Genomic DNA, 16,200 nt, shown 5'->3' with positions numbered 1-16,200 from the left:
CATTGACTCGTCTCGTATGAAACAAAAGAGTCACTAGAGAGGTTCTGCAAAACGAAAATGCGTACAAGCTTTCGCTCTACATCATGAAGTGCGAAACTTCGCACGAACGTTCGCAACTTTGGACGCGAAACGTGCAGGGAACGCGAAATGAACTGTCGTAGGAAATTTCGTGAGATCGGGTCATGGCGTACGTGCACTTGACCCGCGCAAACTACGAAAATGTGCAGAACGCAAAGTTCGTGCAAAAATTCGTACACACTTTCGCAAGGACTGTCGCGAAACTTCGTTCGAATTTTCGTTTCGCAGAACCCCTCTAGTGAACCTTTCTTTAGCAACATGACGGCAACTGAAACAGCAACAGAGAAAGTACGATACATGTACTGCACATTCTTGCAGGTACTACAAACAGATTGCAGATCGTAATTCTTGCTTTGGCGGCACGAAACTTTATTTGGGGCAGTGCAATCTCAGCGGTACTCACAAATCAAACAGCCCAGACTCGAGTAAACAAATGCAATCATACAAGTACGAGATTTTCACGAGACGAGACTGCACCCATTGGCTTGTTTCGTATAATAATAAAATTACTTTATTAGGATGACCCAAAGGCTGACCGCCTATCATGGTATGAAGCAAACAAGTTACTGAACATCTCCACAATGGAGATTTTCCCTGATATGCGAATTTATTTGGCAAACTCGGTCAATGAGTCCTTGAACCTTTCCCTCCAGATTGGGAACTGCCAACGATAGTATGCCACTGACCAGTGCCTTACTTGTAACGTACTAATGTGCAATGAATATGAGTATTTTGACAACACATCTAACATAAGCCTTACCGTAGAGAAGGGGAACTCGCATTCTTCGCACACTGTAGGCAAGGGCAAAGAGAAAAAAATGGATCTAAATCCGAATAAAATCAGCACACGTTTCCGTAAATGAAAGGGTGAGCATAAGCAAATGAATCGAAGGAAACTGGTCAACTCAGAGATCACCTGTCATTGAGTATTCCGTAAAAGGAGGCCTCGGCAGCGGAAAAGCTAAATTTAGAAAGGAGATCCTGTCAGCTTTTCCATTATGTATTGCATTCCGCCCAAAATCAGCACACTTTTCGTAAATGAAAGAGTCAACACAAGCAAATGAATCAAAGGGAACTGGTCAACTCACCTGTCATTGAGTAATATTCCGCGAAAGGAGGTCTCAGGAGCGCCGAAACGAAATAAGCCAGGCCAGGAGACGAAATATCCGAAACAGCTCATGCAAGAAGCAGTTCTAAAGAAGGAAGTTCCTCGTGCATGCACATCCGAAAGGCAACAACAAAAAGTCTGCAATGCACACGCATGCGGCCAGCCGGCCGCGCGATGGTATGGTAGGAGCCATGGAGTAGCTCCCTGGTCCAGGACCAGGTACCGAGCATCTTACGTAGAAACTTACGTAGCTACGTAGACAACGTATCTGAATAGCGGTGTCGTTAGGTAGCGCCATGTGAACACAATAATAGAAAAGCTGACAGGATCGCTTTTCTAAATGCCGAGGAGGTTTACCTCCAATAGCTCAGACACAGTGTGATCTCCAAACGTGAGGTCCATGATAGGCCACCTGTGCCGCTGATGGGCTATCGTCATGAGCTGTGACTTTGTGGGATCAAACCTGATCTGCCACTTCTTGCCTCAGTCATTGAGCGCATCCAGGGTAGCTTGTAAGCTTTTCGTACTGTTTGGGAGCATTTCGGGTGATCCAATACAGGTGTAGACCGTTGTATCATCGGCGAAGGTGGCCAGTGAACCTTCAGGATGTAGGCACTGCTCCGTGAAAGTGGATTGTGAGCAACACAGACTCACGCAGAATCATATCAGGAAAATATTACCGTAATTGTTTCCGTCATAAAATACCCATCATCTGAAATGATAATAGCAACAAGGACATCAAGAATGAATTTGGGCATGGTCACCACTGGGAAAGGTTTGATAATGAACAGTGCTGTGGGGAGATAATATTCATGCATGCATGAACTATGGAGAGAGAGAAAAGAGGTTGAGGAAACATCAGAAACAAACACAAAACTGGTACAGCAAAAGCATGATACGTGACAACTGTAAAACATTCCACATGCACCAAGCAGAACATGTGCGTGTATTATGTACATCTGTGAACTCGGATGGAGAGCCACGGATTATTTATGCAAAGCAAAAAGGACCAAGACACTACAAGTTACACTATAATGTCCACAAGCACCACCAGTTACTAAACAATCAACTCATGCGATAACATTGCACGACACTGACCGATGGCACTGACGTTCTACAACTAACTGGCTAGTGATGTTATCGCATGAGCTGATTGTTCAGTAACTGATGGTGTTAGTGGCCATTATAGGGTAACTTGTAGTTTCTTGGTCCTTTTTACTTTTTATAAATATGTACATGTGCACATAATTGCGGGTGCTGGCAACAGCAGTTATGGAAGTAGAAAAATCATTCACTATCCGAGAGAAGCAAGTACTGGGCCAGTAATTTGTATCAGGAATGCCTTTACAGGAGGTTCAATCCTGCATTGGTTTTTATTCTCGGGCCAATGTCCCGAATTTGTATCGCTTTTGCGTATCCTCCTCCTCCTGGCCCCATGCGACTTAATTGCAAGGACGCGAACCTCCATAAATGCTGAGTCACCAAATGGCAGTACCTCCCTGCTATGGTGAAGCCAGAAGGGCACATACTTTGGTATTTTCAGACATGGTCTCTTTTGACGCATGACATTTCCTGATTACTAGTAGTAGTACTCTGTTCAGAACCTGAACAAACTGTTAGGTCCCCATCTTCTGCATACTGTTTCTTAGTACAACCTTTCTCTTGCTGGTCTGCACCCAGTACACAAAGCTTGACGAGTTCCTGCATAGCAGATGCTTGTGCACCCGTATTGGTCATAGGCACTCAGGCCTTTTATCTAAATTGTAGCTCTCTCCCTTGCTCACTCTCACTCTCCCTCTCTCTCTCTCTTTTGCCGTGATCAATCATGTAGTCGCTTGTCTCTCTGTCCCTTCCCTTGTTGTTTCCCCAAAACAAAATATCTTCAACGTTCTCACCTCTCCCTACTCCAGGCTCAAGAAACACCATTGCACAAAGCCTGTGAATACGGCAAGCCGGAGGTTATAGAATTTCTGCTTCGAACGGGTTCAGATCTTCTTGCCTTGTCAAATGTAAGTCACACTTTTAGTTAAATTGGCAGCGTGGAAATAACAATGATAACATGCCGATGAATAGAATCAAGTGCGCACTCGTATCATAAACATTGCAAGCAAACATGTTTCAATTTAAAGGGAAACTCCACGGAAAATGAAACTTTCATATCCTGTAGTCTCGGGTGCTGAGTCGAATGGTCTTGGTCCGAAGTCTCTACCGCAAAGCGTTCTTGAGATTTTGGCAAAAACGGGGGCCGCGCCTACGTCATTGTGGCACGGTCTGAATCTAGGTGAACTCTTTTAGTATTCAATTTCAAGGAAAGATGAGCTATTCCGAACAATTCTTTGTACCCAGCAATGAAGGCAGCGATGCTGAGGTCAGTGAAGACCACCATCAACTCACCGCTGCATATGGTTGGGGCAGGGAGCCCAGATACTCTGCTAAGGGGCTGCCATCGCGTGTAACAAATGTTGAGGAAGAAGATGCCTCAGCAGCTGCGTCCGACAGAAGAAGACGAGTAGCTTGGCCACCAGACTCTCGATTCGTTTGGGACTCGGACTGGTGCGAGTGTGGACAAAAGTGTATAGCCATGCCCAGCCCGCGGGAATGATTTTTCTGGTAGGATGCTTCCGTCGCTGTCGAGAAGACGGCCCAAGGTTTCTTGCGTGGCGGATCTCCCAGTTTACGAGATCGTAACCTTGCATTAGGCTGTACCCACCACTGCTCTTCGACATGCAGAAGCTGCCAATGGCAGTGACAGAAGAGTCTGAAATTAGGTAAGCCTCAATTAGTTTGTCTTGACTTGTCTTGTGAGGATCGCGCATCAATATGATACGATAATATTTTTTGGAGAAATTTATTGTTGTCAGGTGCACTACAGTAGGCGTCGCGCAAGAAAAAAATGTACTGGCAGTTATAACAAATTTCATGCATGACACAAACAAATTCTCTTTACTCCGAGTATGTCTTGACTTTCCTTGTGAGGATCGATGCGCGTAATGTTTTGCGTGCAACTTACTTACAAGTGTACAAGCACTCAGCATACACACTCCGCATGCCATTCTTTGTTTCTGTAGATCTCTACGCTATGCAGCACACAGGCAGTACACACTGTATGTACACAGCAAATTGGGCAAGCACGTTTATTGTCGTCTTCCAGCCTGCGTTGTGAATACCATCATGCAAGGATATCCAAATCCTGCACCACCTCAGCCTTCTCAGGAGACTTCCACCCGGGATTAGGCAGGGAACGCGCTTCTCCAAGGCAGGAACATCGAGGTTGCCATTTGCAACCGCTACCACCTCACACATGACCTTGTCATCAATCTCATAACTCTTTCTGTCGTATAATTATCTATTTGGCCACATAGTCTTCTTTATGCTGTGAGAACTGGACTTCATACCTTCCTATCGGGGTCTTTTTGGTTGTGCTGTGGCGACGGTTGACATTGACATCGTCAAGAGCTGCGAGATGTGCGTGTTCACTCATACATGTACCCAGAATTGAGAAACGAGTGCGTTTCAGAATGTATTTTGGCCTGGCACTGTGATATACCTGCATGGCGAAAAGAATGTCGAGAAAACACACTTGCTTAGACAATATACTTGTATATGTGTTACAAACCACCAGTTCTCAAGTGGGAAAGGCCTTCTGGCTTATGACATTGTATTCGTTGCGATGTTGTATCTCGACTCCGCCGTACTGCTGATGTTTGCTGCATTGCGCACGCTATTTGCGCTGTGTGAGTTTTGCTGTATACTCTGTCATGTCATGTTTTACATGCGTATGCTTTGATTATACATGTACGCTGTTTTTGCATGCTATATATAGCTGGTGTTATTAGTGTTAGTTAGATTCAATGGAAGTCAAAATATACTGTTGAGAATAAATAGTTGTCCTCGTGCCGTGTGGTCGTTCGTTCCTGATACTAAAGAGGGTTCATTACAGTTGGCGACCACGCCGGGATACGGAGCGAGCATGGCAGAACAACTACATAATTTGGAAGCCAGCTTTATCGCCAATGGAGTTCGGTTAGGATTGGAAGGCGATGAGTTGAGGGAACATTTGGAGCAGAGAATCCGACAGTACGAGGAGCGTGAGGAGCGCTGTGCCAGACGGCGAGAGGAGGCGCTCTGCACCGAGTTCGAAAAAAAGCTCAAGGAGATTAAGGAGCGCATCGCCAAGGCGTATGAGGGTGAGGGCAAAGTCGCCAGTGAGAGTGCGATGAGAGGTACAGCGGAAGCTCCCAGTCACAGCGGTGGGCGTAAACCGGTGATGAAAATCATCGCATATGATGGAACGCAGTCAGGAGCGTTATCTTGACCTGTTCGAGGACATTTGTTCCAAGAACGGGTTCGAAGAAAGCATATGGCTGCTGCGATTACGCATCACGCTAGCAGGTAGCAAAGCTGAGAGGATATTGTAGCAGGCCTGGAGGCAAAACAACCTAACAACTCGAAGCTAACTAACGTGTTACTTTATTAAGAATTCTCTCTCTCTCTCTAGAACGGCAAAACTGTCTTTAGCAGTAAAACTCGGAACTTATTGTAAAAGATAAAATAAACACAATTTATGGAAAATAATCACCACCAGCAACGTACTGTCATGCGACCGTTGTATGGTAGAACGAACGTCGTAATGAACAGTGCGCTGAGCGTATACGCAAATGCTGAGCCTGTAGTGAACGTCTTATTTTTACAGTACGCTGAGCGTAAACGCAAATGCTGAGCTTGTAACATGACCAACGCGTGACCAACGCTACAATATGTATTGGATGCAATAATTACGAGGAAGCAAAGTGAGAGTTGCTTGCCTTGCTCGGAAAGATTCCGGATAAAGCGTGGAAGACATTGCTGACAGGCAAGCAGCGATCAGATGAGTCTTTTCACCAATACGTTGTTCGTGTTTGCCGAGAGGTAGAGGTAGTACATGACGTGTTAGACGGAGCAGGTTAAAGCCGGGAGAAACCGACTGAGATAGTAACGGACAAGAAGGTTGGATCGTGCTGTCTACACTCAGCAAGTGTGTGGCTGATGACCGGAATGGCGCGAGTTGAGAGAAGAACTCGAAAGGCGAAGGCTCGCGTGTTCCTGGACTCCGGTGCTGAGGCGTCATTTGTGACTGCAGCGTTGGTGTCAGCAATCGATGCAGAACACGTTGGTGCTGAAAATGTAGAGGTGAAGCCGTTCGGCACAGAGCCAACCCAACAGCGCATGGACAAATACGCTAGAGCTAGACCTGAAGTGCGCGAGTCTGCAGACCATTGCTCAGTGGCACATTTGGGGAGTAGAGCTGAGTGACAAACCTCAGCAAGAAACAACAGGCGAAATACACATGCTGATCGGTGCAGAATATATCAACGCGATACAGCACAGCAAGAAAGAAGTTAATGGCGAGACTGTGTGGAACACAGAGATCGGTAGTGTAGTATCTGGTCCAGCGTCTGCACCCAGTCGAAACAGTCAGCCTGTGACCATGTCATGTGTCACAGCACATATCGACAAACTATGGCAGTTAGATCAACCTCCAGAACGACATCAGCACTTGCCATCTTTCCCGCTATGTCGCCAGGGCGCCGGGTTCCAAGTGGGTCTCTTGTGGCGAAATGAGCGTCGCCCAACGGATAACTATGCTCAAGCTAGAGTCATCGCAACGCGGCTTCTGGAAAAGCTGAAGCGGAATGGGAAGCGTACACTCCATGATAATATGCTGATCAGGGACTACCAGGCGCTTAGAGCAATTTAGTTGGAGCCATGTGAGAGCAATGCCGGGCACTATGTACCGCATCATGGTGTATTCCGCAAGCACCCTGCAACCACGAGATTAAGAGTGCCTTGGCGACGGCTCCAGATGTCAAGTCATTGAACGACATGGTTGACCCTCGACTGTAGCTATTGACGAGTCTCGCGGGTATGCTATTAAGGTTCCGCGAATATAAAAGCGCGCTGCAAGCGAAAATCCGCAAGGCTTTCTTCATGGTCAAGGTTAATCCCCAAGACCGTCCGTACCTGCGTTTCTTGTGGCCCGGTCGAAGCAACAGCGACGAACTGTTAACCTGGAGGCTAACAAAACTGCCATTTGGCGTAAATTGCTCGCCATACATGCTTACTGCGGTGATTCGGCATCACTTCAAGGAGCTATGTGCGCTGTCTGCACCCAAAGAGCGAGACCGGATTGATCTCTTACTCACGAGTTTCTACGTTGACGATTTGGTCTCTAGTGTCTCAAATGCCCCGTAAGCCAAGAAGATGCAAGAGTTCAGTGTGCGTGTGCTTACAGATGCTGGCATGGAGTTGCGCAAGTGGCGAAGCAATGAAATACCGTGCGATCCAGAGGCCGGAGATAAAGTCCTCGGTCTGAAATGGAAAACCAGTGATGACTTGCTCAGCTTAGCAGCACGAGGTGAGTCCGATAGGCCACCTGTTTGGACCCAGCGATCCCTCCTTAAGTGTGTTGTGTCAGTGTTTGATCCGGTAGGTCTAGCAGCACCGGCAGTTGTGCCGGGAAAGATACTGGTACAGCAAGCCAGGAAATTCGGAGGCGACTGGGATGATAAGTTGCCTGATGGCATCGCAGCCGCATGTGCGCAATGGTGGCAAGAGCTGGCCGAAGTGGTGAGCATTGACATATCACGTTGGATTTGCTGCAATCTTGACATGCTGATTGCGCTTCATGCCTGCGCGGATGCCAGTGAGAAAGCGCTTGGATGTTCTTTGTATGCAGTCGTCAATGGACAGTCGCACTTGGTATTTGCCAAGGCCAAAGTGGCACTCGTGTCTCCACCCACGTTAGCCCGCCTTGAGTTACAAGCTGTATGTCTAGCGGCTCGCTACGCTGAGTTTGTGGTGAAGGGGCTGCGTGTGACCGTCACGCAAGTCTATGGCTGGACTGACAGTCTCACTACCGTTCATTGGATCAGTAATCCATTGTACAAATGGAAAACATTTGTGGCTAACCGCGTCAGTCAAGTCCAAGAGATATCGAAGAAGGTCGGCATTGTGTGGAACCATTGCCCGGGCCTTCACAACCCAGCAGATTTACCGTCACGTGGGAGTAGTGCACAGCAGATGCGTAGCCCGTTCTGGATGGGTGGACCAACCTCGATCACGGAGCCCAAAGACTGGCCCACCGCATCCTTAATCACAGCTACAGATGAGTCCAGTGTAACGTTAGAAGTGTGAGTGTCAGCCACCACCTGTAGTCGAGAATCTGATAATGAATGGTGGCTCCGATTCAGTAAGTGGGCGAGGGCACAGGGCACGGTGACTCGGATGTTGCAGTGGAAGCACACTGAGCCTAGTGCTGAACTCTGTTTTGCAGCAGACAACGTATTGTACTGCATCGTTCAAGCCGAATGTTTCGCTGAGGATATTGACCTGATCAAGCAAGGTCAACCAGTGAAGCCTGGGTCGAAGGTGAATCAGCTTGCATCGTTTCTGGATGAGCATGGAGTGCTCAGAGCCGGGGACGACTTCAGCACAGTGAGTTGGCGTATGAAGCCATGCACCCAGTCCTAGTAGGCAAGCATCATCTGACCGCGTGCTGTTGGAGAAAATGCATGTCGAAAGGATGCACCAAGGTGTAGAAGGGGTCTTGTGGTACATCCGTCAGAAATTCTGGATTATCGGTGGTCGACGAGCGCTACACAACATTACTCAGCGATGTGTTACATGCCGCTGCTACAAGGCTAAGGCTGCCTCAGAAGTCTGCTCGTCACTGCCAGAAGACCGAGGTGTTCACGACAGGCCGTTCGCAACGACCGCCATCGACTATGCTGGTCCGTTGTACGTGCGCTGTGGCGAGTCATCTCCGAAGGTATGGATAGCATTGTTTGTGTGTGCCACCACCAGCAGAGCAGTTCACTTGGAGGTGCTCGATAGGTTTTAAAGTACTGACTCATTCTTGATAGCATTTCAGAAGTTTGTCACGAGACGTGCTTTGCCATCTCGGATCAGGTCTGACAACGCTATAATGTTCAATGCGGCATCTGACAAACTGAGTTTGCCATAGATATTCAATCCCCCAGCTGCGCGAAGGCATCGATGCTTCTATGGGCGAATGGTTGGTACGGTGACGAGTGCCTTGAAGAAGGTAATGGGAACAGCGTTTCTGAAGGTCCAGGAGCTTGAGACCCTCTTGTATGAGGTTGAAGCGGTGGTGAATAGTCGTCCGCTAACTTTTGTGTCTGGATAGCCTGGATGAGTCACCAGTAACCCCTGCAATGATGATGGGTAACATCTGCATGTCGTCAGAGAAGCCAGCTGGTAGTCAGCTACAATCAAGCAAGGCAGGGATGCTACAATAGTCAGCTACAATCAAGCAAGGCAGGGATACTACAATAATCAGCTACAATCAAGCAAGGCAGGGATACTACACCCTCCCTTCCTACAGATAATTATGCCCTGGTTATTTTCAAAAGTAGGCAGGTGGACCAATGTTCTGTCGTGAGACAGTATGTCTTGGTAGACTGCTAGACTTGGTAGAGTGATAAAGTAGGAACCCTGTGATAAAATGTGTGAAGGACCTGTCTCTCTGTGGAGCGGTAACATGTATGTGTTCGTGTCTCAGTATTGGATGGTCAAAGGGATGTGTTCGATCGCGTCACCCTTATCTTGGAGACGGTAGCATTTCTTGATTCGCGTCTCACTGGAACGGTAACATTTCTTGATTCGCGTCTCTCTGGGACGGTACAACGGGAAAGGACTCGCTCACCATATGGCGGTATAATCATTGTTACATGGACTGGTTATTTGAGGGTGTGCTTCCAGGGTATACAGCATTTTGCGTCTGATCCAGGTCAGTGACTGCTGCTCCAGCAAACCGATTGCTTGGTCTGTGCGGGGTGGACATGGTCGGGATGGGTAATGAAAAGGCTAGGAAACTTTGTTGACAGAACTGTGAGAAATCAGTTGTGAGTGAGCTTCAGTGTGGCGAAATGTTGGGTGATCCAGAACTGTGTACTGCATTTATCTGGACGTACATGGAGAAACAGGGAGGGTTGTGAGTCCGATGCTTTTTTTTATCGAATGGTGGTACGGGGACTGGGAGTGGGATTTTCTGTGAGATGGAGTGGCTGATGGACCTGGAGAGCCTCGTGTATCGAGTGCAATGTGGCAAACAAACAAAAAGGGAGGGATGTGATCGGGGAGACAATTTTGGCAGCAGAACGAGTTAGTAAGGGGAATATGGCAGCAATGATCATGAGGATAGTATCGAAACTACCGTGGGATTGTGGAGCTTGCATAATACGCGGCGTAGCTTGCATGATAGGGGTGGCATATGCACTCACGTGAGTAGCAGTTGCATTTAAACGGGGTGATGATAGAGTAGTGGTACAGCAAGTAGGGTGACATACCTTGGTTGCAGGGAATACGGGTTGTGTAGCGCGAGGACGATAGCGGGGACGATAGCAACACGCTATGTCATGGCCAATCTTCTTGCAGGATCGGCAATAGGGACAGATACGAAAGGGCCGAGGCCGCTTTGGTCGTATATATACCGGTAGTACAGGGGCATACCGGAGGGCATAATATCTCGCTGGAGAATTATGGTGATCCACTTGGCCGGAACGCGTACGCCGCAGCGTCGATCTCCTGTGCGGATGGACTGTAGATCCGGGATTCTGAGTTGATCTCAGGTCGTCGTGGGTTCAGAAACGCGGTTGGGACCAATAAACTTCGTTTTCCGCTCATTGGTGGAGGAGAGTAGGAGAATACGCAGAAAGAAATTAAGTGAAAGGCTGCACTAGAGATGGGGTTCAAATCTGACAAAGTTTTAACCACCGCTGTGACCAATGTTATTAGGTAGCCGAATTGAGGCACAGTGCTTAACACTTAAGAGAGCATGTCTGAGAATACCAAAGTATGTGTGCAAGTGGATCTCTCCGATTTCGCTCAAAATTTGCAGGTAGGTTCCCTTTGGGGTGTGGATCGATTATGCAAAACCCTTGAAAAAGTTTCTGAAGGGAACCTTGAAATTTGCATACCCCTCAAAAATGGCCGAAATATCACATTATTTATGGGTCTAGAAACGAGTCACGCCACAGCGTATACGAACAAGCTATGAACAAAACTTCATCAAGCCAACATTGCCTCACCTTAGAAGAGTTCCTGGAGCAGTACCGCTTAGCCACGCCAGCATCCCAGAAGACGAGGTCCATCACCCCCTGACGCCACAAATGATCGTCTTGAAAATAGCCAATTTACAAGCGCTGGCAAAACAGCCAGCTACGTCCTCAATTGGCCAGAACTATACACCGGCAGATAGTAGAACACCTCTTCTAGCGCTGAGGACATGTCCCCCATCTTCCTTTTGGGGTTTTCTTGAAATAAACTTTTTTGAATTTTTCCACTCGACCATGCTGAAATACGGCCAAAGTCATACCTGCGCAGGAAAGCTCGCCACTCCGCGACGTCTCCTCAGCAATTTCTACTCCAACACTACTCCCAAGGCCGCAGAACAAAGTGTAGTGTTGACTCTGACAAGGAAAAGCAGCGGTGATCACTTGTCACTCCAAACGACAAGCTTCTCCTTGCGCCACCAATAATTTTTTGTGCGACTGTTGCTGCAAAAGTGACTGAAGGCCTGAGCGCAGTTTTTGAATTTTATTGCAAGATGCACGGTGAAATCACGTGCCTTGTGACGCAAGAATGCCAAGTCGCGTGGCCCACGGCTCACGAGATTTCAGAGTCACCTTTGTCAAGTGCGCTTGTTACTCGCCTTGAACGCCCGCGTTGGTCTGGAAGTGATCACACTTGTGTTGTTACGGCGCTCAAGAACACGCTGACCGTGTTGTAGGCCTACGAACCGGGACTTTCCCTGACCATGTAGGTCGAAGACCAGTGAAATGATGATGAAATCACATTCTTTATGACGTAAGAAATCTCTCATGCAGTTCACGCGACAAGTGCGTGCAGCCAGTGCTGCTCGCGTGCCAGTCAACACAAAGGGACCGAGCTAGTCGCTTTTGTCGAGCATCGACATGAAAACAAGGGACTTTTACTGTTGGACTATGTTCGGGATTGCAGGAGGTAAGTGTGAAAGACGAATAACTCTCCAAGCTGTACAGGGCATATTTCAACGGCTTGCTGCCATTGCAACACTCTTAGGGCAGTTTGTGGGGGTTCTCAGCAGTTCAAGCAGGAAATGAAGCTCATCTTACCTCTGCCATCATGGTCTGTTCCGAGTAGCGTTCCAGGCACATTCGCGATCGATGGCCGCGTAACGTGATGCAGGAAGCGTCATCCTACGTCACAGAGCACGCGATCTCACCGTGCATCTTGCAATAAAATTCAAAAACTGCGCTCAGGCCTTCAGTCACTTTTGCAGCAACAGTCGCACAAAAAATTATTGGTGGCGCAAGGAGAAACTTGTCGTTTGGAGTGACAAGTGATCACCGCTGCTTTTCCTTGTCAGAGTCAACACTACACTTTGTTCTGCGGCCTTGGGAGTAGTGTTGGAGTAGAAATTGCTGAGGAGACGTCGCGGAGTGGCGAGCTTTCCTGCGCAGGTATGACTTTGGCCGTATTTCAGCATGGTCGAGTGGAAAAATTCAAAAAAGTTTATTTCAAGAAAACCCCAAAAGGAAGATGGGGGACATGTCCTCAGCGCTAGAAGAGGTGTTCTACTATCTGCCGGTGTATAGTTCTGGCCAATTGAGGACGTAGCTGGCTGTTTTGCCAGCGCTTGTAAATTGGCTATTTTCAAGACGATCATTTGTGGCGTCAGGGGGTGATGGACCTCGTCTTCTGGGATGCTGGCGTGGCTAAGCGGTACTGCTCCAGGAACTGTTCTAAGGTGAGGCAATGTTGGCTTGATGGAGTTTTGTTCATAGCTTGTTCGTATACGCTGTGGCGTGACTCGTTTCTAGACCCATAAATAATGTGATATTTCGGCCATTTTTGAGGGGTATGCAAATTTCAAGGTTCCCTTCAGAAACTTTTTCAAGGGCTTTGCATAATCGATCTACACCCCAAAGGGAACCTACCTGCAAATTTTGAGCGAAATCGGAGAGATCCACTTGCACACATACTTTGGTATTCTCAGACATGCTCTCTTAATAACTTTTACTTAGCCTTCCTCAGGTATGTAGTGATAGTGACTGCGTTGTTCTTACACCACCTAGCTGTCATATGTTGCATTCTACACATCACTGCATGTGTCGTACTCACACCTTCATGATGTGCTACATTCACACTGCTGTATGTTATAGTCTCTTGTCATTCCAGTAATCATTGCATTCTGGCCAGCTCACTACACTGGCGCAGTGAACAGCTCAAGCAACTTGACGCTATGGCAAAGGGACGACCTCCGAAAGAATTTTCTCCTGGCTATGGTGGAGATACGGGCGCAGACTTCAATCTCTGGCTTGAAGATGTCGATGATTATATGAAGATCTGCCAAGTGACGGACCCAGGAGACAAGAAGTGCCTTTTCTTGAATCTCGCCGGTCTCAATGTCAGGAGGATCGTCAAAGGTTTAGTCGTTCCCGTTCCAGACGATGCAACTGACGATAACCCGGGAGACACTTACAAAGCCCTCACTGAGTCACTTCGTTGCCATTTTCGACCGTCCATCAATGCGACGTCAGAGCGGCACAAGTTTCGTCAGATTAGGCAGCTGCCGGACGAATCGGTTTCAACCTTCATGAGTCGGCTGAGAGAGAAAGTGGAACTGTGTAGTTTCGCATCGACAGATGTTGACACGGTAGTCAATACTCAAGTCCGCGACCAGTTAATTGCTGGATTGAGGTCGCAAGACTCGAGGCGCGAACTATTGAAGGAGCCTAAGCTGACTTTGGCGGACGCTCTCTCGAAGGCAGTTGCTATGGAAGCATCACTTTTGGACTCCAACTTGTACAACAGTGAACCAGGACCTAGTGTAGCAGCATGTGTGAAGCCAGAGACCACAGCGGCTGTGTCAGGCAGTGAACCCAAGCACCAGCTCAAGAGGAAAATGACGAAAGGTCCTGGCTGCAAGTACTGTGGTCGAATGCATGCCAATGGAAAGCAGTTCTGCCCAGCAGCACATGTCCGTTGTAACAGCTGCAGGAAAGTTGGCCATTTCGAAGCGGTTTGTCTCTCACGCAAGCCTAACAAAGCCAATGCAGTAGATGCGGAGGAAGACAGTGACACTGCACAAGTGGTGTATGATTCTATTTTCGCGTGCAGCGATAAGGCAGCCAGAGGCCAGTTCACCATGACACTGATGGTGAATGGCAAGCCATGTGAGGGATTGCTTGACACCGGAGCAACACGCACCATTCTCACGGATGATGTGGTGCAGCCTACCCGCTCAAGTGACCGCATACTTCGAGCATACAACGGTGGCGAAGTGAAGACTCTTGGCATGGCGGACGTCGATATTGCTGTAGGAGACAACACCATTCTCTGTGAATGTTTCGTTGTACCGGCTGGCAAGCGTTCTGTATTGTTTGGACAAGATGTCATCTCACAATTGGAACTGCTTGTGAATGCACACATGGCAGATACAGCACGTCTTGTTGAAACTGCTCCAGTTTCTATCACTGTGGACAAGAGCGCTAGACCGGTAGCCCAACCAGCTCGTCGCCCTCCATTTAGCGCCAAAGCCGACATAGAAAAGGAGTTGGCACGCCTGGCTAAGGCTGACATCATTGAGCCCGTGAAGGAGGCATCGCCTTGGGTCTCGCCCGTTGTGCCTGTCCGTAAGTCTAACGGTACACTCCGGTTATGTGTGGATTATAGACAGCTGAATAAGTCCATCATTAGAGAACGCCATTCTCTCCCAACGGTAGACGAAATAACCAGCGAGTTAGCAGGAGCACAAGTATTCTCAGTGTTGGATGCCGAATCGGGATTCCACCAGCTGTTACTGGAGGAAGAATCACGATCGTTTACAACGTTTGCTTCACACTGTGGATCGTATCGATTCAAGAGACTGCCGTTTGGTATTTCATGCGCCCCCGAAATCTTTCAGCGAGTGGTGTCGGATATTCTAGTTGGCCTGCCGGGTGTTGTTGTCTACATAGATGACATATTGATTTTCGGAAGGAATCAGGTTGAGCATGATGCTCGCCTGGCGAGTGTCTTGGAACGCCTGAAGGCAGCAAACCTCAAGCTGAACTGGGCCAAGTGTCACATCGGCAAAGACCAGGTCAAGTACCTGGGCCACACGTTGACCAGAGATGGAGTTCAGCCGGACAGCAGCAAGCTAAGCGCTATCGCCGACATGGCCGCCCCAAAGACTGTAGCGGATGCACACCGCTTCTTGGGTATGGTCACGTACTTAGGAAAGTTTGTTCCTCGCCTGACTGAAGCCACAGAGCCGTTACGCCAGCTGATGAAGCGTGAACCATTCACTGTGAACGATGATCTTCTCAAAGCGTTCTCCACAGCTAAGCAAGCTGTAGTCTCTTCATTGCAAACACTTGCATATTTCCAGCCGGATGTAAACGTACCGACAGCAATCAGCTCCGATGCCTCACCTTCTGGTCTGGGAGCTATTCTGTGGCAGCAAAGCAAGGCGGGACAATGGCTGCCCATTACATGCGCCAGCCGCACGCTCACGGACACAGAGTCCCGATATTCGCAGATGGAGCGCGAGATGCTCGGCATAGTGTTTGCACTGACCCGTTTTCGCCAGTATGTTCTGGGTCGTCATGTACAGGTGTACACTGATCACAAACCTCTCATACCGATTGTGCAGAAGGCATTTGACGATGTGCCGCCTCGATTGCAGCGCTGGTTAGTCGCGCTCATGCCGTACGATTACTCCCTCAAGCATGTTCCAGGGAAGGAGCTCTTCTGTACTGATGCACTTTCCAGAGCCCCGGTAGCGTCTACTGATGCTTCTCCAGCCGAATCGCGTTCTCTCCATGAGTATGTTGGCCTAGTTTTGGAAGCCGCTCCAGTAGGCATTGCAGACATTCGTTGTGCTGCACAAGATGATCCAGTAGTGAGCAAAGTGATTCAACGCGTACTGTATGATTCGTGGCTTGACATTTTGCCACCGGAGCACCCCTACTATCTCGTCCGTGATCAGC

General features: G+C 48.4%; 1 protein-coding gene across 1 annotated transcript in view; it reads left to right on the top strand.

Annotated features, from left to right (window-relative positions):
* The window catches only part of LOC135827278 (uncharacterized), an 86,996-nt gene that overhangs the window by 23,776 nt on the left and 47,020 nt on the right, over positions 1-16,200 (top strand). Inside the window, exon 2 of the mRNA XM_065339807.1 lies at positions 3,097-3,195. The gene's annotated coding sequence lies outside the window, so the exon portion shown is untranslated. The remainder of the gene's footprint in view (positions 1-3,096; positions 3,196-16,200) is intronic.

The sequence above is a fragment of the Sycon ciliatum genome, chromosome 11, assembly GCF_964019385.1.
Source record: "Sycon ciliatum chromosome 11, ocSycCili1.1, whole genome shotgun sequence".
In the NCBI taxonomy this organism is placed as follows: domain Eukaryota; kingdom Metazoa; phylum Porifera; class Calcarea; order Leucosolenida; family Sycettidae; genus Sycon; species Sycon ciliatum.
This window is presented reverse-complemented; position numbering and strand designations above follow the sequence as displayed.